The 24,056-nt window shown below is 47.3% G+C and overlaps 1 protein-coding gene and 1 pseudogene across 1 annotated transcript in view; one reads left to right on the forward strand and one right to left on the reverse strand.

Moving 5' to 3' along the window:
* Positions 1-24,056, reverse strand: part of LOC147109831 (uncharacterized) — a 296,962-nt gene that overhangs the window by 58,263 nt on the left and 214,643 nt on the right. The window lies entirely within an intron of this gene.
* LOC147109832 (large ribosomal subunit protein bL17m-like) lies at positions 95-7,688 on the forward strand (annotated as a pseudogene).

The following is a 24,056-nucleotide window of genomic DNA, read 5'->3' on the forward strand; positions in this document are numbered from 1 at the left end:
TGGGACGGGGTCTGGTGGGGTCGGTGATCAGCGTGGGATGGGGACGGTTGAATTCTCACCTTTGCTCCGGTCTCTGATCCCCCCCAGACTCCTGGCCGCTTGGAAGGATGCATCTCACCGCTGCCCTCTGGATCAGTCATGGGCGAGTTTACCGTCGGATGGGGCTGGGACCCCGGTCCCGGATCGATATGTTGCGGAACTTGTGACAGCGTTGGTGCGACACGAGAGGATTGAAACCACCCTGGCCCGGGCTGATGAGATGAGGTTTTACACTGAGAAGGTAATCACTTCCTCCCTTCGAACACCCCGTTTATCTTGTTCCTTCCTGCCGTCTGCCCAGGCTGCTGTTACTCTGCTTTCCCCCGAATCAACAACGTGCATTTATGTAGCGCCTTTCATGACCACCGGACGTCCTAAAGCGCTTTTCAGCCAATGAAGTACTTTTGAAGTGTAGTCACTGTTGTAATGTGGGAAACGCGGCAGCCAATTTGTGCACAGCAAGCTCCCACAAACTGCAATGTGACAATGACCAGATAATCTGTTTTATTGATATTGATTGAACGGTAAATATTGGCCAGGACACCGGGGATAACTCCACTGTCGGAGGTGCCGCCTTTCAGATGAGACATTAAACCGAGGCCCCGTCTGCTCTCTCAGGTGGACGTAAAAGATCCCGCTGTGGTGGTCCCATTGGTTGTCCTTTACATTGAGATACATAATTCCCTTTAACTTAACTTACTTATGTATGTATAACTTACTTAACTGTATGTACTTAACTTACTTATTTGTATAACTTACCAGTTGGGGCTGTTGCCCCTTTAACTTACCTGTTGGGCCGTTGCCCCTTTAAGAGGCAACCTAACGCGCTGACGTCACGCATCACGTGACGCATGCGCGTCGGCCGCCGGCCCGACTCGGGTTTCCTAGACGGCCGCGGGCACAGCCCGGCCTACCGCGACTTCGGCCGCATCGGCCAGCAGGCGGGAGCGAAGCGATCCTCCACTCACGCGGCAAGTACCGGCACAGTCCAGCATTGCAACCTTGGCCTCAAAGGCCAGCCTTCATACCGGGGAGATGTACCGATGCAACGGCGCAGGTCACGTGACGCCCAAAGCGCGGGAATATAGAGCAGAGCGTAATGAGGTCATGACGCTCCCCATGGGACTGGGAACTCAGTCCTTGTGGAGTCCCCGCTGGGACAAGACCTACAACATGGTGCTCCTGCAGTCAGCCATCTTACCTGCTACCTTACCTGCTGTAATTATCCTGTTCTGGTAAATAAACAACTTATTTATAGTTCGTCGAAGTTAAACTCTTTCATTTAGTGGTGATTTACACGAACCGCTACATTGGTGACCCTACGATGTGAGTACGGGAGCTCATCAATTCCAACGCTACAATGGGTGAACCCGTATCCGTGAACGATTTTCACGGTAGCAATGCACGCCTGAACCTCGTCTTCACTCAAGACGACCAACGCACAACCGACGAACAACACGGAACAGCAACCGCTTAACACCGATTCCACCAAAAGTGACCCAGTTTTTGCGAACGTCTTCGCAACGGAAGCGCAGCTTGGAGGTGAGCCCAATTTTCATGAACAATTTCATAGAAGTAGAGCACGACCAACGGCAACTGTCGTCCACCAGCGCTACAATTGGTGGGTTTGTGAACGTTTTTCACAAACGAAGCACGCTATGGAAGCATCAGCCGTTCTGCTGTCGCTACCGCAATCCAGGGAGCCACGGTCTCCCTCGTGCTTTTTGAAGGAAGAAGCCCTGTTTGCCGAGAACATCGATGCGACATAGACCACGGTCTCCGTATTCGATTCTTCTACTGCCACACGGATCGTCTGCCTCTACATCCAATGTAACAGCAAGTATACATCTCTCCAAGCGCGGGGTACAGCATGTTCGGGCCCACAAGATCGGAGCGCACCCCGCGGGGATACCACGAGGACTCATCCCCGCAAAATACGAGGACGCATTCCTCGCCCACGAGAACCAACCCCTCCCTCGTGAACATCGATGACTCTTTTCTCGCTGACGATGCACCAGCTTTTCAGCTTGCTGGTTGTGTTATTTACTACACGATTCGGCGTGAACAAAAGTGTGCCGCCCTTTCGGCTGTTTTTTCCTAAATTTACAATTGTTACAACTGTTGCCGCCCGCCAGGTAGAGTTAACCTCTCCTGAAAGCAACAACAACCTGGACCGTTGCCGTCCTTTCTCCAGTTTTCCCTTTAACAAATGCAAATGTCTATTGAAGCTGCACACATCGAGGACGGGTCCAACGGGCATCCTGCGGTCGCGATCAGCCACGTGAAAGTTGCTAGCCTCACCGATCACAGATCAACGCAGCAACTCTTCACCCTACGTTCCGTTCATGTCGTAGCACTATGGCACGCACTGTTCCGTTCATTCCAGCCTCCTGAAGGTTTCGCTCACCAGCCAACGGAGACATCGCCCGCGTCCGCCCAATCTGCCCGTCACTCTGACAAGGCCTGCTGTTTCGCACGTCTCTATGGTCCTTCGCCTGACGGATACGTTTTATTCGCCATGATGTGTGTAAGGATCCGCTTACGAGTAGTATCTTTATGCCTTGCCTACTAAGTCGAGACAGCATGTGACCACCAGCTCGTCAGACCATCTCATCCTTGGACTTTCGTTAAAGCGAATTCTGGGGGGGCCTGTGTGGCGGTCCCATTGGTTGTCCTTTACATTGAGATACATAATTCCCTTTAACTTAACTTACTTATGTATGTATAACTTACTTAACTGTATGTACTTAACTTACTTATTTGTATAACTTACCAGTTGGGGCTGTTGCCCCTTTAACTTACCTGTTGGGCCGTTGCCCCTTTAAGAGGCGACCTAACGCGCTGACGTCACGTATCACGTGACGCATGCGCGTCGGCCGCCGGCCCGTCTCGGGTTTCCTAGACGGCCGCGGGCACAGCCCGGCCTACCGCGACTTCGGCCACATCGGCCAGCAGGCGGGAGCGAAGCGATCCTCCACTCCCGCGGCAAGTACCGGCACAGTCCAGCCTTGCAACCTTGGCCTCAAAGGCCAGCCTTCGTACCGGGGAGATGTACCGATGCAACGGCGCAGGTCACGTGATGCCCAAAGCGCGGGAATATAGAGCAGAGCGTAATGAGGTCATGACGCTCCCCACGGGCATGGGAACTCAGTCCTTGTGGAGTCCCCGCTGGGACAAGACCTACAACATGGTGCTCCTGCAGTCAGCCATCTTACCTGCTACTTTACCTGCTGTAATTATCCTGTTCTGGTAAATAAACAACTTATTTATAGTTTGTCGAAGTTAAACTCTTTCATTTAGTGGCGATTTACACGAACCGCTACACCGCGGCACTAATTCGAAGAAGAGCAGGGAAGTTATCCCCGGTGTCCGGGCCAATATTTATCCCTCAACCAACATCACTAGAAAACAGATTATCTGGTCATCATCACATTGCTGTTTGTGGGAGCTTGCTGTGTACAAATTAGCTGCTGCGTTTCCTACATTACAACAGTGACTACACTTCAAAAGTACTTCATTGGCTGTAAATCACTTTGGGATGTTTGGTGGTCGTGAAAGGTGCTATATAAATGCAAGTCTTTCTTTTAAATGTACTGGATCCAGTTCTGGACACAGAGACATAAGAGAGATATTCGACTACTAGGGGCATCACAGAGTAGAGCCACGAGACCGATCCCCGGTGCCAGAGGGACTGAGTTGTGTGGAGAGACTTGGGCGATTCAACCTGGAAAAGAGGCTCCCTAAAAACTCCCTCCCAAACAGCACTGTGAGAGTGCCCTCACCACACGGACTGCAGCGGTTCAAGAAGGCACCTCACCGCCACCTTCTCAAGGGCAACTAGGGATGGGCAATAAATGCTGGCCTTGCCAGCAATGCCCACAACCCATGAATGCATTTTTAAAAAAGACCAGATCATCTGTTTTCAGTGGTTATTGATTGAGGGATAAATATTAGCCCAGGACACTTGGAATAACTTCTCCTGCTCTTTTGCCAATAGTGGCCGCAGGGTCTTTTATGTCTACCTGAGAAGGCAGACGAGGCCTCGGTTTAACGACTTATTCGAATGACAGTACCTCCAACGGTGTCGCACTCCCTCAGTACTGCCCCTCCGAGAGAGCAGCGCCCCCTCAGTGCTGCCCCTCCGACAGTGCGGTGCTCCCTCAGTGCTGCCTCTCCGACAGTGCGGCGCTCCCTCTGACAGTGCAGCGCCCTCTCAGTGCTGCCCCTCCGACAGTGCGGCGCTCCCTCGGTGCTGCCTCTCCGACAGTACGGCACTCCCTCTGACAGTGCAGCGCTCCCACAATGCGGCGCTCCCTCAGTATTGCCCCTCCGACAGTGTGGCGCTCCCTCAGTACTGCCCCTCCGACAGTGTAGCGCTCCCTCATTACTGCGCTGGGAGTGTCGGCCTGGATTATGTACTGAAGTTTCTGGACTGAGACTCGAACCGACCATCTGACTCGGAGGCGAGAGTGAGTGTTACCCACTGAGCCAGAGAGGTGACTTGAGATCCTGGGACTATTTGCACTGGAGCAGAGAGGGCTAAGAGGAGATTTAATAGGGTTTTTAAAAATCATCGAGTTTTGATGGAGTGAATAGGGACAATAAATTTCCTGTGCTCGGGGAGTCAGTGACGTGAGCCCATCAATTTAACGAGTGTTCTGAGAGGGATTAGTAGAAATTTCTGTACACAGAGGTGTTGAAGCACGGAATGCTCCCATAGAATCTCACAGCACAGAAGGAGGCCATTCGGCCCCTCGTGCCTGTGCCAGCTCTTTGACGAGCTCTCCAATTAGTTCCCACTCCCCCTGCTCTTTCCCCAGAGCCCTGCAAATATCTCCTTTTCAAGTATTTATCCAATTCTCTTTTGAAAATTATTATTGAATCTGCTTCCACCGGCCTTTCAGGCAGCGCATTCCAGATCACAACAACTCGCTGCATAAAAAAATAATCTCCTCATCTCCCCTCTGGTTCTTTTGCCAATTATTTTAACTCTGTGTCCTCTGGTTACCGACCCTCCTGCCAGTGGGAACAGTTTCTCCTCATTTACTCGATCAAAACCCCTCATGATTTTGAACGCCGCTCTTTACGAGAATGGTTCCAGGGATGAGGGGCTTCAGTTATGTGGAGAGACTGGAGGAGCTGGGATTGTTCTCCTTAGAGCAGAGAAGGTTAAGGGGAAGATTGTATTCAAAATCATAAATGGTTTTGAGAGTAAATGAGGAGAAACTGTGTCCAGTGGTAGAAGGGTCGGTAACCAGAGGACACAGGTTGAAGGTGATTGGTTAAAGAACCAGAGGGGAGGTGAGGAGATTATTTTTACACAGCGAGTTGTTGTGATCTGGAATGTGCTGCCCGAAAGGCCGGTGGAAGCAGATTCAATAATAACTTTCAAAAGGGAATTGGATAAATACTTGAAAAGGAAACATTTTCCGGGCCCTGGGGAAAGAGCAGGGGAGTGGGTCCAAAGAGCCAGCACAGGCACGATGGGCCGAATGGCCTCCTCCTGCGCTGTATCATTCTATGATTCTGTTAAATCTGCCCTAAACCTTCTCTGCTCGAAGAACAATCCCAGCTTCTCCAATCCTCCACGTCACTGAAGCCATGGGGAGGAGGTTGAGGCCGAGATCATGGCTTCTGTGAAAGGGGGAATTTGGGATCAATATTTGTAGATGGAGAGAGTGGGGCAGTGGGATGGGTTTGGGGATTGCTCACGTACAGAAGGAGGGCAGGCTGGAGGGGCCGACTGGCCTCTGTCTGTGCTGGGAAGGAGCCTGCGGGTTTGACTGATCTGCCCTTGCTTTCCAGCTGGTGGATTACGCCAAGCGAGGGGACACGGACGAGAAAGCCATGAAGATGGCCGACTTCTGGCTGACGGTCAGTATCTCTGGTGCGGGGCTGAGGGCGGGGCGGGGTGGGGGCTGCGGGGTCTTCGAAGTCGGCCTGTGTCGCGAGCGTCACTCCGCCACGCCCGTGATCTCGCCGCGCTGGCCATCGCAAAGAGCCTTGGCTACTTGCATTTCTATAGCGCCTTTCACTACCTCAGGACGTCCCACAGCACCTTACAGCCAATGAAGTACTTTTTTTTTGAAGTGTAGTCACTGTTGTAATGTAGGAAACCCGGCAGCCAATTTGTGCACAGCAAGCTCCCACATACAAATGTGATCATCACCAGATGTTGGTTGAGGGATAAATATTGGCCCCAGGACAGCGAGGAGAACTCCCCTGCTCCTCTTCGAAATAGTGGCTGCAGGATCTTTTGCATTCACTTGAGAGGGCAGACGGAGTCTCGTGTTTAACCTCTCATCTGAAAGGTGACACCTCTGACAGTGAATCGCTCTGACAGTGCGGCGCTCCCTCAGTACTGCCCCTCCGACAGTGCGGCGCTCCCTCAGTACTGCCCCTCCGACAGTGCAACGCTCCCTCAGCACTGCTCCTCCAACAGTGTGGCGCTCCCTCAGCACTACCCCTCCGACAGTGTGGCGCTCCCTCAGTACTGCCCCTCTGACAGTGCGGCGCTCCCTCAGTACTGCCCCTCCGACAGTGCGGCGCTCCCTCAGCACTGCCCCTCCGACAGTGTGGCGCTCCCTCAGTACTGCCCCTCTGACAGTGCGGCACTCCCTCAGTACTGCCCCTCCGACAGTGCGGCACTCCCTGAGTACTGCCCCTCCGACAGTGCGATGCTCCCTCAGCACTGCCCCTCCGACAGTGCAGCACTCCCTCAGTACTGCCCCTCCGACAGTGCAACGCTCCCTCAGTACTGCCCCTCCGACAGTGCAATGCTCCCTCAGCACTGCCCCTCCGACAATGCGGCGCTCCCTCATTACGGCCACTCCAACAGTGCGATGCTCCCTCAGTACTGCCCCTCCGACAGAGCGGCGCTCCCTCAGTACTGCCCCTCTGACAGAGCAATGCTCCCTCAGTACAGCCCCTCCGACAATGCGGCGCTCCCTCAGTACGGCCCCTCCGACAGTGCGGCGCTCCCTCAGTACTGCCCCTCCGACAGTGCGGCGCTCCCTCAGTACTGCCCCTCCAACAGTGCGGCGCTCCCTCAGTACTGCCCCTCCGACAGTGCGGCGCTCCCTCAGTACTGCCCCTCCGACAGTGCGGCGCTCCCTCAGTACTGCCCCTCCGACAGTGCAGCGCTCCCTCAGCACTGCCCCTCTGACAGTGCGGCGCTCCCTCAGTACTGTACTGGGAGTGTCGGCCTGGTTTATGGGCTCAAGTCTCTGGAGTGGGGCTCGAACCCATGACTCGGAGGCGAGAGTGAGCCGTAACTGAGAAGGGAGAGTTCTTATTGGGCCCGGTTGAGGGGAGGGGAGAGTGGAATATTTCTGGGAATAAACCTCTTTTTCTGTTTCTGTCAGGAGAAAGATCTCATCCCGAAGCTCTTCCAAGCCCTGGCTCCACGATTCCAGGACCACCGGGGGAGTTCCGTGTGGATGATGCAGATTCCCACCCGGGAGAACTTGGACCGGGCCAAGATGGTGGTCATCGAGTACCGGTGCAGCCCGCTGCCGCCCCTCCTCGCGCGGCGGCAAGGGGCCAATGAGAAGACCCTGCTCAACCAGCTGCTGAAGGGGTACAGGGAGGAGGGGGCCTGGGGCAGGGCCTCGGGCTCAGGCGAGTCCTAGGCTTCGAGTGCGGCCTAGCTGGGAGCTTGACCGGTGGAGAGCAAGGAAGCGGTGTGTGATCGATCACCCGCCCCTCCCCCTCCCACCCCCGGGGGACGACCTTCTGCTATTGGCCCGCCTGGGAACAAATCTGGGGGCGGATTCCCGGAGTCACACTGGAATGACGGCCTCCTGGGAATCGCCGACAGCCTCGGGCCTGAATCTGCGCAGCCTGACATCTTTTCCATCAATATATTATCCATCCAATTACATAGGTTATAAGCATTAATGTTATTAGTACTATACATCCATTAAGCAGGTCTTTCTCCCAAGCCTTCGCTCGTTCGTAGTAATAGTCTGTCTGCTCGATGGGAATCTGCCCAGGAGGTTTCTGTAACAATTACCATCGAACAGCATACATTACTACTTTATCAAGGTCATGTACATTTCTTCCATTTCCTTCTTTCTTTTTTGTTTTTTTTACAGGCGGCACGTGCTGCTATTCCCATTCCGATCGTCAAAACCAATTGTACTATAATTGGTATGTGAGACGTAATGCTGTCCCATGGGTGGATGTTGACATTCATCCCCCAATCCCACAGCTTCTTATACCATGGGACCTCCTGTAGTTCTACTTCTATGTCCCTTTCTAGTTCCCCAAGGTTCCTTTGCAACATTACGTATTGTTTCACCATTTTACTTAAGCCCTCTTTTATCTCTTGCAGATCCTCTTGCAGGCGGGGTATCGGAGCCCCCACCGGATCTTCATAATTGACCAATTCGTCCCTTAAACTATCTGTCACATTTAGTTTCATTTCCTCCCTTGAGTGTACATACACCAATCTGCTGTGTCCAATTGTCACAGGGATCTTTGGTGTAAAGCAGAAGTTAGGCATTGTGATTACACATACAAGGTTACAATATTGGTGCTCAGTCTCTGTGGTGGCTATACAATACTCCCCTCTGTCTCTATATCCCGAGCGGGTGTGATGGTGATCGATGTGATAATTCCAACATGCACCCCTCTGTCTTATTATAGCCGCACTCATCCTTAGTGCCTTCTCCTACCGGATGTGGGCATATCTTAAGCATACCTTTCCCATGGCATCCGTTTAGGGAGACTCCTCTTATAGTACCATTCTTCCTGATGGCATAGGTATCAATTGGATAGTATTGGAGGTATGTCTCAGCCCTCACTATGCCTATGTTTGTTACCTGGTACTGTGGGTATGGAGTCGTGTCTAGTCTCACCACTGGTATCATGAGTACCATGCCTATCATTGCTGTCACTTCTGCTTTGCATTTTTGTATCACTGGATATACTCTGGTCATCCCCTTGAGGGTACAGGCACTCAGAGGGCCTGGATTCTGGCTCAGGCCATAGAGCTGTGTGCTGTTAATCCAGTCTGGTCCCTCACCTCGTTGTATCTGTGCCAGATTGTGTTTTAACTATCCGGTGGTCCATTGGCCATAGGCATGGCACAAGTTTCTCCCTACCCCATCTTTTGCCTGTTCCTCATCTCTATGGTTTAGTTTGTTGATAGTGCCAGCATGGTTTCTATAACTTTGATTCCCTCGAGTAATGTCCTTATCGTATGTTCTCCCAACTCTGAATCGTGTTGAAGCAAACCAGTTTCTTTCTCTAAAATCTGTTGTATTACCCTTTGTAATTGTTCCACACTACTCTGGACTCCTTGTATATCCAGGGCATTAATGAATGACGTCCCCGTATTTATTCCCGTGAGTACATCGTTTCCGAAGCCCCTCTTAATTCTTTGGTGGAATGCAGCATGTCCCCTGAAACTAGAAGCCCCTGTTGCATCAGCAGCTTGGTTAATTACATTCCTTATCATATATGCATACAACGCTCTAGTTTTAGTAAATCTTTCACAATATCCTGGCCATTGTAGCATGGTTAAGTTCATTAGTACCGGTACAATTTCGTGTCTCACATTATCATACAATTGTTCTCCCTCGGTAAATAACACCAGTCCATTTTCGGGCCCAGGCGTCCATTTCGGACACCTTCGTTCTTCAGGTGTCGTTGTGATTGGGGGTGTTGTTGGTTCTAGGGTTACTCCTTGTGGTGTGATCCTTCTTGTTGTTGGTTGAGGTGTTGTAATGCTGTGTACAATAGTCCATCTTATGATATTGTCCTTGCAGCTCAGGATATATCCTCCCCCTACTTGACCCAACACCTGCCAGTGTCTATTACATCTTACCATATTGCTGGTATCTGTCATTCTACAGGGTCCGCATGGTCGTTGATCCAAGTTCACCCAGATACCGTTACACCTGTAACATCCTTTTCCTGTTTTTCACACTCGTAACTGTGTGATATAATGAAGTTCCTCGTGGAGTCTCCACTAGGGGATCTTAACTTGCAGTCCATTTCTTTCAGCCCGTTATTTGGGCTTATAAATGTTGTCATCAGAGTAGTTATAATAATCCATCTCACTGGATCCATGTTTACCTGTAATTTAAACAGAGGTCTGGTCGTCTTCCGAGCTCTTTCCCCTAGAGGAGAGGGTAGAATGGGGGTCTTTAGTGTTAAATGGTTTCACCTGGGTCCAGTGCTTCCATCGCATACCCGTCGGTTCCTGTAGACAAACACACGTATCACTTGTCATTAATTCAGTATATGGCCCCATCCAACGGGGCTCCATTCCCTTTCTTCCGATAACTTGCGTCATTACTTGTTGACCTATTCTGGGCAACTCGTCTGGTTTAAGTCCAGCATTCTGCCTTTCTAGATCTTTAACCTGTTGTTGGTTCCTTACTTCTTTATTCAGTGCTTGTACCTCCTGATTTAGTTGTACTTAATCTATCTTGTACTGGTCCTGGTTCTCTCACCCCTCCAGCCAAATCCTCTGGTAGTCTCATAGCTCTTCCTGTCATTAGTTCGTAGGGGGTCAGTCCGGTCGTTCGTCCTGGGGTGGCTCACAGCCTCATTAGTATGCTGGGTAATAATTCCGACCATCCCTTCCCTGTTTCTTGGATGGTTTTTGTCAGCGCGTTTTTCAGTGTCCTATTCATTCTTTCTACCATCCCCGAGCTCTGGGGGTGATATGGTATGTGATATTTTTGTGTTACGTGTAACAGCTTACAAGTTTCATTATTTTACCGGTGAAATGAGTGCCGTTGTCTGAGTCAATTTGCAGAGGCACTCCCCAACGGGGTATAACCTCGGTAGCCAATATTAGTGCAACTGTTTTTGCAGAGCAATCTCGGGTGGCAAAAGCTTCCACCCACCTGGTAAATTGGTCAATTATTACCAGGCAATATTTCTTCCCCCGGTCCTGCTGGTAAAGTCAATTTGTAAGTTTTCCCAGGGTCCTTGGGGCCTGGGTTGGTTTGCTACTCTAACTCTACATCTCTGTCCTACATTATTCTTAGTGCATATTATACAGCGGTGGCAATATTCCGCTACTTCCCGACCCATCTTTGGCCCCCACCAGTACTGTGTCAGTAGGTGCAACATGTTACTTCTGCCAGTATGTGTTACACCATGGTATAGCGCCATCAGTTGTTGTCTGCAACATTCCGGTGCCACCACCTGGTTACGGGGGCCCCATTTCCAGATTCCATCCTGTAGTCGAGCGCCCGCTTGTCTCCATCTCTCTTTTTCCTCTTTACTAGTATTTTCTTGTACCTCCATTATATTCACTTCCTGTACCCCACTGCCTATCATGACCATATTTATTTCGTTTTTGAATGCGTCCTCTGGTTGCATTTCTTCCGCAGCTAATTTGGCGGCTAGATCTGCATACCTATTCCCTATAGGGGCCTGGTCCTGGGGTTCCTGTGAGTCCATATCCTCTATCTTTGTGTGGGCTTTTATTTTAATTACCGCTGCCTCTAAAGGTGCCTGTGCAGCCTTAACTAACCTTTCTATTAGTTTTCCATGTTTTACTACCTCTCCCGTAGAGGTCATGTACCCCCTTCTGGCCCATAGTGTCATATAATCATGCACCACTCCGAAGGCATAACGGCTGTCGGTATAAACATTTATCCGTTTGTTTTTTGCTATTTCCAACGCTTTTATTAAAGCCACTAGTTCCGCTACCTGTGCTGACTTATCCCCATAAAAGGGCTCCTTTTAACAGGGTCTTTCCTTCTTGATTCACTACTGCCCACCCTGTTCTGGGTTCTCCGTTGATATATTTTCGGGATCCATCTACATAGATGACCATATGGGGATTTTCTAGTGGGTCTTCCTTTACTCCACTCCCTATTTCTTCCTCCATTTTCATCTGACAACTGTGCTCTTCTCCTTCCGTTAATATGCCCGTGGCTGGATTAACCCCGGGATGTTTTTGTATTATCACAGTTCCATCCCTGGGGTGTAATATAGTTTCCCATTTAACTTTCCTGCTATCCGATATTGTCCACAATTTTCCTGTGTTGAGTAGTTCCAGTAATGTATGTTGAGTATGCAAAATTACCTTTCCCATCATCACTATTGGTTCACTTACTCGCACCGCCCAGGTGGCACAATCTATTGCAGCCACACATCGTGGCATCGCCTTCGCTACTGGGTCTTTTTTTGCAGAGTAATACGCAACGGGTCTCTGTTTCCCTCCGTGATCTTGCATTACCACGGCTGAATCACTCTCATGATCTAAATCACAATATAGGTGGAAGGGTCGAGTGGGATCTGATAATCCTAGGGCAGGGGCTGTTATTAATTCCTGTTTAAGGGCCCTATATGCTTCCTCCTGCTCCGTCTCCCATTCTATCTCATCGGTGGTGGGTCTCCCCCCTTTAACTAACCGTTGAATCGGCTCTGCTTTCCCTGCAAAGTCTGATATAAAATTCCTGCAGTAATTAAATAGTCCCAACACTTTCCTCGCTCCCCGGACGGTCACTGGCCTTGGCTTGTCTTTTATGGCTGCCTTTTGTTCCTGCGGGAGTGCCTTATACCCCTGGCTAATTTCGTGTCCTAGATACTTTACTTTGGACAGTCCAACCTGTGCCATTTGGGTTCAATTTAAAGCCAGCTTTGTTAAATGTCTGGAGGGTGGCTAGTAATGCTCCCATGTGTCCTTTGGCATCCTCTGATGCAATCATTATGTCATCGACATATTGGAGTAGGGCGCTCTGGTACTTTGATAGGTCTAACTCGTCTAAGGCTTGACTCAGTACACGGTGGAATATATTTGGACTATTGTGGAACCCCTGTGGGACCCTGGTCCATGTATATTGTCTATCCCTGACGGTAAAGGCGAATTTCCCTTGTGATTCCTCTGCCAATGGTATGGACCAGAACCTGTTCGCTATATCCAAGACTGTCAATATTTTAAGGGCTGGTTTCAGACCATTAAATATCTTATTCAATACGGTTTACACAAATTTACACCAACCAGAATTTCACCGTGGCCACAATGAAAGCCTGGTTTTAATAGGTTAATTAACCTCATAACTCCAATTCAATCCAGATCAATTTTTTTTAAACTAACCAGTATCACTTGGAAAAGAAAGAAACCATAGTCACATTAACAAGGAAACAATTACCCATGCCTTGTAAACATTCAAATTCATTTTCTTCCAGGCAAATTGGCAACTGTGACTTCAAGACTGAAGCTTCTCTTTTGTAAAACAATTAACAAACTTAAAACAACACACGCTTGTCCATCCTTCAAGACAAGTCTTCAACGGGTTAAACAGCTTTTAGCTCTCTGTACCAAAGAGTGGGTGGAGTTAAAACACACAACAGACATTTTTTTAAAGACAGGCTTTCAGACAAACGGAATACTGTAACTTCTTAAACATCCATAGTCAGGAAAACTTTCACACAAACTGAGATCCCAGTATTTTTTAAGGTTCCTTTCACTCAGCAATCTTGTGTTTTATTTGTTTCAGCACAGACGTTAATAACTTCCGTGTCGGTAAAACGTTAGGTTTCTCTTTCTAAATCCTCCCAATCGATCTCCTATCATTCCTTCCACTGTGCACTGACCTTGTCTTCATTACAGCGGCACACTTGGTGCCTACCTTTTTTAACTGTTCCACTAACTCCTCTTTTTCCCTCTCCCATGTGGCCCCAATCTTACACATTTTTCAGGTGGCCCTGACAAAGAACCACTACAGTTTTCTCCTCCTTATTCTTGCTCTCCTTACTCCACCATTCTTTTTGTCGGTCGGGAACCCATTCAGGATCCCACCTTCCTTTCCCATTCTTTTTATTACCTTGTCATCATATCCCTTTTTTTTACCATCTTTTCCTTAACTTTCTCATACTTATCATGCACAAATTCGTACGGCAAGTTACGTTACGCCATCCTGTTTGTCCGTCGATTTCTTTCCCAGGCATTTTCTAGCCGCTCGGGAATTTCCGTGAGGTTTTCTCACTTCCCCGGGATCTTTTTACCCTGCCCCTATCAGAATTTCCGTTATCCGATACTATCGCGTACAAATTCATACGGCAAGTTATCTTATGCCCGACTGTTGTCCGTCGATACCTATCGCATACAAAGTCATACGGGAGTTTAGATCTTTTGGCGTCCTTTTTGTTCGCCATCCTTTTAGGGTGGATTTGCTAGTTTCCCCCTCGTTTCCTACCTCCGGAACTCCCCCGGACCTTCAGGGACCTTTCCCTGCTTACGCGGTTTTAACTCCGCCTAGATTGGATTTTCCCTATATCCAATCCTATATAACCCGAGCTCCTCAACTTATTCAGACATTATCATTTCTATAATGTCCTAGCATGCACCCAAGTTGCTTTACTCATGTATCCCGACTCCGCCTCTGATTCATTGGATCTCCGGCCCTGAGCTTCGATGCGAGGAGACAATGTCTCTACTCAGCCCATCCGGTAGATCCTGCCGACTACGCCAAGTTGTAAGGGTAAACGGGGAGAGCTTCTTCTCCCCTAGACGGACGGACCCTGTGATATAAAGGGTCGACGTCCGCCTTATTCCCAATCAATCACTCGGAGTCTGGAGGTGTGTTCAGTAAAACAACTTTATTCACAAGTCGACAGGGAAGACACCCATCCTGGGATGAATGTTCCCGATCGTTGAAAATCTCCTGCCTTATATACAGGTTTTGTTCTGAGTCGTGGCTACTGTTTGCAATTAGGTGCATTACACGTATACATTTCTTTCATCATACAGTTGGCTTCGGGTGCAAATTCTTGTGACCTGTGTGCATTGGTCTTGTGACATCATACGTTATCTCTCAATACATTCCTCAGTTAGTGATTCACGGTTTGTGCACTTTGGCCACGACTACACCAGACTTTCCTTCCGGACATTGTTCATACCAATTCCTTATATGGTTGGAGATATGCTCTGTTCCTTAATCCCCTCATCTTAGCCCTTTTTTAACCCTTTCACAGCCTCTCTCCTGTGTGGATCCGCTGGTGTGTATGGAGGTTCCCTGCCTGTGTGAAACTCTCTCCCCATTCAGTACATTTATACGGCCTCCTGTGTGGATCCACTGGTGTGTATGGAGGTCCCCTGACACTGTAAAACTGTCTCCACATTCAGTACATTTATACGGCCTCTCTCCTGTGTGGATCCACTTGTGTCTCTGGAAGTGTCCTGCCCGTGTGAAACTGTCTCCATATTCAGTACATTTATACGGCCTCTCTCCTGTGTGGATCCACTGGTGTGTATGGAGGTTCCCTGACACTGTGAAACTCTCCACATTCAGTACATTTATACGGCCTCGCTCCTGTGTGGATCCGCTGGTGTGTATGGAGGTTCCCTGACACTGTAAAACTGTCTCCACATTCAGTACATTTATACGGCCTCTCTCCTGTGTGGATCCGCTGGTGTCTCTGGAGGTTCCCTGACACTGTGAAACTCTTTCCACATTCAGTACATTTATACGGCCTCTCTCCTGTGTGGATCCACTTGTGTCTCTGGAGGTGTCCTGCCCGTGTGAAACTGTCTCCATATTCAGTGCATTTATATGGCCTCTCTCCTGTGTGGATCCGCTGGTGTGTATGGAGGTTCCCTGCCTGTGTGAAACTCTCTCCACATTCAGAACATTTATACAGCCTCTCTCCAGTGTGGATCCGCTGGCATAGGTGAAGATCACCTGATTTTATAAATTCTCTCCTCTGGACAGAGAGTGTGAATGATCCCTGCCCACTTTCGCGTTGTAAAAGATATTTTGTGCTGGGAGGCGAAGATTGTCCTGCTGAAATCTGTCCACTGGATTCAGGATGTCTTCTGATGTGCTTCTGAAGAAACTCTGCAGTGGTAAAAGCAACATTGCAATGAGGGCAAGGATGAGACTCATCTCGGTGCACTTGGTGAGCTGCTGGAGAAGGAAGAAAGGGACATTGTCAGTGTAATGAAAGATCTAGAAGTTTCTTTTGGAAGTACAATTCGTGGTTATATCAATGTTAACGCAGGGGTCTTGGGGCACTACCGGTGAATTTCGGCCGCGGGGATGCGACTCAATTTTCCCCCTTGGACTTTGCTTCCTATCGGTGAAAGCTTCCACATTCTTTGAATGAAGCTCATTCGGCCAATCCAGTTAGAAACGTCCCTCTAAACCATCAGGCAAATCACTCTCGGGGTCAGTGCCACTTCTCAACTTTGCCCTTTCAGTTATGTCATCATCTTCTCCACACACCCCTTCCCAAACCATGCTGACTCCCAACTTAATTCTGTCTGCACCGTCAATTCTTTGGAGATGGTCACTGCTTGACATTCATAAGTTTGAATGTTAGCTGCCGCTTGTCAGCCCAAGCCTGGATGTTGTCCAGGTCCTGCTGTAGGCTGGTATAGGATGCTTCAATATCTTAGACAAGGAGCTGCTATTCCCTGTAATCAGGGGCCATTAGTTTATGATTACTGAAAGTCCTATAATATTTCATTAGAAGATTCCAGAATTATTATCAATAGTTTGGGGATCATATTTGTGATTGTTTTTCCTCAATGATAAAGAACAATCGGTGCCTGTTTGTGGGCAAACACAGGCCTGCACTCCTGTCCCACCACTCTGACATGCTGCATTGCTCCACCAATCCCCTGGCCTACCAAGGCCCCTATGTCATCACACCAAAATGCCCAATAAATTATTCCTGCCCTGAGGAAATGGATAGGTTACTTTGCACATACACAGATAATCATCGTCACAAAGTTCCCTTTCTTCAGTGTAAACTTTTCTCTCTCTCTTTCTCAAACTGTATCTTCTGCTTTCAGTCTCTTTGGTGGTTTCCTCATTTGCTGACCCCAAGATGTTTCCAGTACAGACAACTGTGGAATAAATCGAAAAGATCATGAACAAAAATTGAACCAATTAATTGTAATATTCTTGCATGTAAGGTTTGTTTCTGGTTGCAGAGGAGATGCTGAAGACATTTACATAATAATGCAAGACACTGTGTTAATCTGATTTGAATGACTACGGTAGTGGTCACATTATCAACATAGAGCATCTCTTCCTCATTAAAACACCCTCAATTATTCAAAATAGAAATACTTTACTGAAATCCTTTATTCCAGGACAAATACCTTTATTGGATTCACTACGAGCTTCACTTTCACAAACCAAGGTACTCGTTTCTCTGTTGATGTTTTCAACTGAAACTTTCTCTTCCATCGCTGAGGCAGTGTCTTCGGTGAAGCCCCTGAAAACTTCAGCTTTATCCTCTTCTGAATGGGACGCCATCTGTGATGGAGCTTTTTGGTTCTGAAATGCAGAATGTGACGGTAAAACTGTCCCTCACCGCTCCTGAATTAAAGAATAGCTGCGTCAAGACTGCCTGTAATACTAAACAAATTGTGTACAAGTCAAAGTATTTGTCTATTTTTCCTCTCCATTAGTTGTTGTAGCATATTTAATAAACAAACCTACCCAACTACCCGTTGGATAAATGCTGTCGCTCCCCAGTGTAGTCCTGAGTCACACAGGTCAGAACGTTCCCATGTTTGATTCTGTATTCCTGTGTTCAGTTTGGTGATCTCAGCAAATGTGGTAAAATTAATACAATTAACCTCAGCACCCTTTTGCAAGGAAGGGAATAAAATTAACCAGGATTTCCACTGATTGCTAACTAATCATCACTTCTGGAAAGTGTATGTGCGTGTGTACGAAACCAGATTCGACTTTCTCCGACAATGAAGAGCCGAACACATGAAGAACAGCCATTTAGCAATTGCCAAAAGGGCTGCAAAATAAGTCAGCCCAGACTAGGAAACACATCTACTCATGAATCATCCCTTCAGGAAAATGGGACAGGAGCAGATTTGACACATAGTTTTACTACTTCACCTTTGGTCTTCCCAAACTACGCGCGATCGCTAAAAGAGAGGTAATGTTTGACAATGCCTAAAAACTAACATTATATTCCGCCTGATGTACACAAGCAACTGGTATCAAATACCTTCATTCTGTGGAACATGGAGTTATGGAATCCATTATTAAGGAAGTGGTACAGGGCAATTAGAAAATCACAATATGATTGGGCAGAGTCAGCATGGTTTTCTGAAAGGGAAATAGTGTTTCACAAATCGATCCGAGTTTGTTGAGGATGTAACTGACAGGGTAGATAAAGGGGAACCAGTGGATGTAGTATATTAGGATTTTCAAAACGCTTTTGATAAGGTACCACATGAAAGGTTGTCCTAGAAGATAAGGGCTCATGGGGTTGGGGGTAAGGGTAAGGTTGGATAGAGGATTAGTTTAAAGGATAGAAAACAGTGAGTAGGAATAAATGGGTCATTTTCAGGATGGCAGGCTGTTACTAATGGGGTGCCACCAGGATCAGTGCTGGGGCCTCTGCTATTTCCAATCTATATTAATGACTTAGATTAAGGGACCGAGTGTAATGTATCCAGGTTTGCTGATGATACAAAGCTCGATGAGAAAGTAAGTTGTGAGGATGACATGACGGCCGGGATTTTCCTTACCTCGGTGGGACCGGGGCGGGCGATGTCAGTGGCTAGCTCCATCCAGCTCTGGAAAATTAATTTGCATTGATGGGGCTTGTTAAGCCCGCCCAACGTTTTTCCCGGACCAATTAGAGGAAGCGGGTCTAGTGACATCATTCATGAAGTGTCATCAGCCAGTTTCTTTAAAGGGACCATGGCCAACTTTCTTTTGACATTTGTGCTGTCAGTGTTCTACAGCATTGAAGTGCTGCAAACACTGACAATCACTGCACAGAGGGGCAGGGCTGCACCCAGGCTCTCCCATGTCTCCCTCCATATACTTATGGAGTCAGAGCATGCAGGGAGGTCCTCTTCCCTTCCGATGGGCGGAAGACACCTCCCCAGGAGAACAAAACAGCCTGGTTGCACATTGCACAGGAGGGCACAAGCAGGGATGTGGTCAGGAGGGCCTGGGTGCTGTGGCGCAAACATTTCAATGATCTCGAGATCATGAAACGTTAGTACAAATCCGCTCTCAACCTCATCCTGCTGTACCACTCAACACATCCCCATCACTCTGCCTTCCCTACCCTACTCCTGCACATCCTTACTCACACCAACTTACCTTGCACCTCCACCCATCCCTCTCTATCTACATTATCACATCCCCATCTCACTAGCCACCCCTCACACTCACCCTCATCCTAGTGCAATCATACCAACTAACAACACACAAGGGTAGCCACTTGGGTGTTGTATCCAATGTTCATGTAAAGTTTCTGTTAATGTGCTGTCAAACATTGAAATTTTATTTTCAACACTTTCTGTTCTTGGACAGATTTGTGTGCACCTTTGGAAGTGTCTCAGTGAGTTCCAGTGAATAGTGGGACATAACGGTCACCAAAATGAAGTTGGATCTTTCTGCAGCCCTGTGTCACCGGATATGTTGCCCCTCAAATCTAGTTCCCAACATGAGAAATACAACTCTTGACTATAACCACTGGAAAATCTAGGAACCTTCAGATGTTAGTACAGCAGCAGAGACCAAGGGGTTTTGTCTTCATGAACCAGCTAGATCCATATTATGGAGCCTCATGAGCAACATATAAAATTTATGTCCATGTTTTGATTAATTTGCAGATATTTCAAGCTGCTGATATTCACAGCTTTTGGGATGCTGGTGGAGGATTTATCCACCAACAGCACTAAAAGGCCTTTCCAAATCTCCTGGCCATGAATTTCAAGGACAAGTAAGCAACCTGGAGAACTGTGCACAGTTTGGGTCTCCTTATCTGAGGAAGGACATTCTTGCCTTAGAGGCGGTGCAACGAAGGTTCACTAGATTGATCCCTGGGATGAGAGGTTGTCCTATGAGGAGAGATTGAGGAGATTGGGCCGATACTCCCTGGAGTTTAGAAGAATGAGAGGTGATCTCATTGAAACATGTAAGATTCTGAGGGGGATTGACAGGGTAAGTGCTGAGAGATTGTTTCCTGTGGCTGGAGAGTCTAGAACTAGGGGGCATAGTCTCAGGATAAGCGGTCAGCCATTTAAGACTGAGATGAGGAGGAATTTCTTCACTAAGAGGTTTGTGAATCTTTGGAATTCTCTGCCCCAAAGGGCTGTGGATGCTCAGTCATTGAGTATGTTCAAGGCTGAGCTAGGTAGACTTTTGGACTCGAGGGGAACCAAGGGATATGGGGCCGGGCCGGAGAGTGGAGATGAGCCAAAGATCAGCCATGATCTTATTGAATGGTGGAGCAGGCTCGAAGGGCCATATGGCCGGCTCCTGCTCCTAATTCTTATCTTCTTATGTAAGAAATATAAATACAAATAGAACCAAGTTGCCAGGGACCATGGGACGCAAATTGGGAAGTCATGTAGCAAAATTAAAAAGAAAAATTGTTTTCTAGAAATGTGAGATAAAGACAGAAAATGCTGGGAGTGTGTAGCAGCTCAATTCGTGTCTGAAGGAGAAAGACTGGTTAATGTTTGGGTGGGAACTTGTATCGATATATCCTTCAGATGCTGACAGGCCTGCCGTGATTATCTAGCAGTCTGTTTCCATCTCGATTTATTAGTTTGATAAGAATTTCTGTTCACTTTGAATTACCTTTCTGGTGTTCTCTTTCTTAGTCTTCTTGGTATCTTCATTCTTAAAGAGAGGCTTAAAGAATCTCACCTCTTGGAGAGAAAGTAAGACATCACTGCTGATTGAGATAATCTCAGATTTCAGTTTATTATGTTAACAACATAACGATTCTAAAAATATCTAGTTTATTTAGGCCCCGAAAAAATCAATACATTATGCAGATAAAATTGGAAAAGAAAACTTACACAAGTATAAGGGAAAATGTGATCAGACAATTTACTTAAATCTCCAGCTCTCCAAAACTTCAAAGTAACTGCCTCCTGACAAAAATATGCACTAGTTGCTGGACAAACTGGTTATAATCAGGGTGTTAAAAAAGCACATTTAATACTTTAACAAAGAAAACACATTCAATTTACTTGGTGGGTTTTTCACAAGAAGTTTAGGCGTCCACTCCTCATCCGAGTCACTAGAAACATACACACGGGGTTGGTGCCCACTGTTAGGTCTTGACATGAACGCTGGATCTGGTACATTCAATCCTGTGAAAATTAAAATATTCCACTCATCTACAGTTGATAATTGCCTGTATTTAATTTGACTTAACTTACTAACGTAAGGCATCTGTTGAGTCGAACCATTTTAGAATAATATCAGGTAAGAGCAGCACAGAGTCTTTCCTTTCATCAATGGCATCTGGATTTAAATCCAGCCCAGACTGATCAGAGGAAAAGGAGCTTTTATGTTATGTTGGGGAGCTGGGAGCACAGCACTCAGGCCCTTGCCCTCTAAGAGTCCTGTTCTCCCAGATTTTTATGCCACTGATCCCTATTGGACCCATTGGAGAGTCCAAAGGAAGGAGATGTACATTTGTGACAGCTGATGGTCACTCTCAGTACCGAGGGAAAGGAAGGTCCTTGATGGCATCTGAGATGTAGAGCTTTCCTCCCTTATTCCAATATTTACTGTTTTTATTCTTCATTTAGTTTTAATGACAATCATTTAGTAGTTTTGTACAAAAAGTGGGGGAAAAGCCGCACAGGTACAACAGGAGGTGTTCTGATAGTCAGGTGAGATCAGGATCAGCTGCGCTGTCCCCCATATCACAAGCCTACATACAGTCAGACAGGATTTTTTCAAGGCAAGTAAATTAATATTCAGTGAATCACAGGTTGCGGGTGCTGCATTTCCCGATATGTGTTCCTGATGTGTGCCAGGAGCGGTGAAATGGAAAATCCCAACCAAAATATCTAACCACATACGAGGAGAATATCCACTTGGGTGTAATATTGGAAGAATTGTATGGCAGTACGAATCAGAGTGTTCAGGAGAGGAAGGGAGAAATGTTGAAAGTAAGAAAATAATTGATCTTGTACAAACCTACTGCAAGCATGGTTTCATAGTTCTGCTGCACTTTCTTATAACGGATGTCGACCCATTCACTTAGCTCTGCCCAATCATCTTTGGAAAGATAAACGGCAATGTCTTTCAGCTTCTCTAGAATCTGGAGACATAAAATGAATGTAATTTCTGATACATCTAGGCATTTTATCTGTAATTTTCCCAAAGTAGAGCTCTACAAATGTAAGATTAGCTACCCTGTCAGATCTGCCAATCTTTAAAAGAATATCCTCCACACCACTTGAATGGGCCGGCACAGCCAGCCTTTATTGGGAGCCATCAATATCGTGGCAGCATGATGTTGGAATGTCTTGAAGGAAAGTTGTCTCAAGACCTTCTACAATCAGTGTTGGTGCTACCATGCTCCAGAGGATGTCTGGAAAGGCAAAACAAAATGGCTAAAAATGCTCCCACACACCATCCCTTTTCTAAATTATTCTTCCTCACCTTCTTTATGCTCACATGTAACATTCCAGAGCCAATTGTACACAAAAACCTTACAGCAGGTTTTTCGGTACTGCTGTTTTTGATCCAGTTGTTCAAGGACACCCATAGTGAATGCCTCCGATTCCTCCCCCTCAGTGTGACATTATCCACACTCACCCGAACGTCATAGTCAAGATCAGTCTGGTAACTTCAAGGAACACAGCAAAAGACCATTCAGCAAGCTTCACCATGTTGTTAACTATGTTAGATCTACTCTTTTAACCTCATTTTCCCCACTTTCTCCATTCAATTAATATCCATACAACCCAAGAATCTATCCACTTTTAAATACCTGAATTAAATCTGCATCAATGGCCTCCTGTGGTGGTGCATTTCACATTCACACAATATTTTGCTTTAAGATTGTTTTCCTGGATTGAATTTTCAACAGCTTAGTTCTAATTTTAATTTGATGTCCCTTTATTACAGAATTCACTATTAGAAAAATCACTCTTGGAAATCATCTACCTTGTCAATTCTCTTTTTAAGTTTACTCAGGATGTGGTCATGGTAACAAGACCATCTTTAACACCCATCCCCAGTTGCCGTGAGAAGATGGTGCTGGACCATCATTTTAAACACCTCGATCAGATCACTCCTCATGTTTTGGGAGGTTTGCTCAGTCTGTGATCAGACCTAAGGTGCTAACTGGAACAGGAAAGGCAAATCCACAGCAGTACTTTCAGTTAAATTGTAACTACAAGACTCAGATAAATCTGGTAAAAGAGAAGTTCAAATCTAAAGACACAGAAAGAATTAACAGTGTAAATGAGGTGAGACGGGAGGAGGCTCGAGCGGAGCATAAACACCGGCATGGGCTAGTTGGGCCGAATGGCCTGGTTCTGTGCTGTATATCCCATGTAATCCTCTGTTACAGAGTAAAGCTCTCATCAAATACCTCCAGGGCAGGTACAGTGGGTTAGATACAGAGTAAAGCTCCCTCTACACTGTCCCACCAAACACTCCCAGGGCAGGTACAGCACGGATTAGGTACAGAGTAAAGCTCCCTCTACACTGTCCCATCAAACTGTCCCAGGGCAGGTACAGCATGGGTTAGATACAGAGTAAAGCTCCCTCTACACTGTCCCATCAAACACTCCCAGGGCAGGTACAGCACGGGTTAGATACAGAGTAAAGTTCCCTCTACACTGTCCCATCAAACACTCCCAGGGCAGGTACAGCACGGGTTAGATACAGAGTAAAGCTCCCTCTACACTGTCCCATCAAACACTCCCAGGGCAGGTACAGCACGGGTTAGATACAGAGTAAAGCTCCCTCTAAACTGTCGCATCAAACACTCCCAGGTCAGGTACAGCAAGGGTTAGATACAGAGTAAAGCTCCCTCTACACTGTCCCATCAAACACTCCCAGGGCAGGTACAGCACGGGTTAGATACAGAGTAAAGCTCCCTCTACACTATCGCATCAAACACTCCCAGGTCAGGTACAGCAAGGGTTAGATACCGAGTAAAGCTCCCTCTACACTGTCCCTTTAAACACTCCCAGGGCAGGCACAGCACGGGTTAGGTACAGAGTAAAGCTCCCTCTACACTGTCCCTTCAAACACTCCCAGGGCTACACTGTCCCTTCAAACACT

Source organism: Somniosus microcephalus, chromosome 12 (genome assembly GCF_052327205.1).
Source record: "Somniosus microcephalus isolate GS21.2 chromosome 12, FLI_Smic_1.0, whole genome shotgun sequence".
Taxonomy (NCBI): Eukaryota; Metazoa; Chordata; class Chondrichthyes; order Squaliformes; family Somniosidae; genus Somniosus; species Somniosus microcephalus.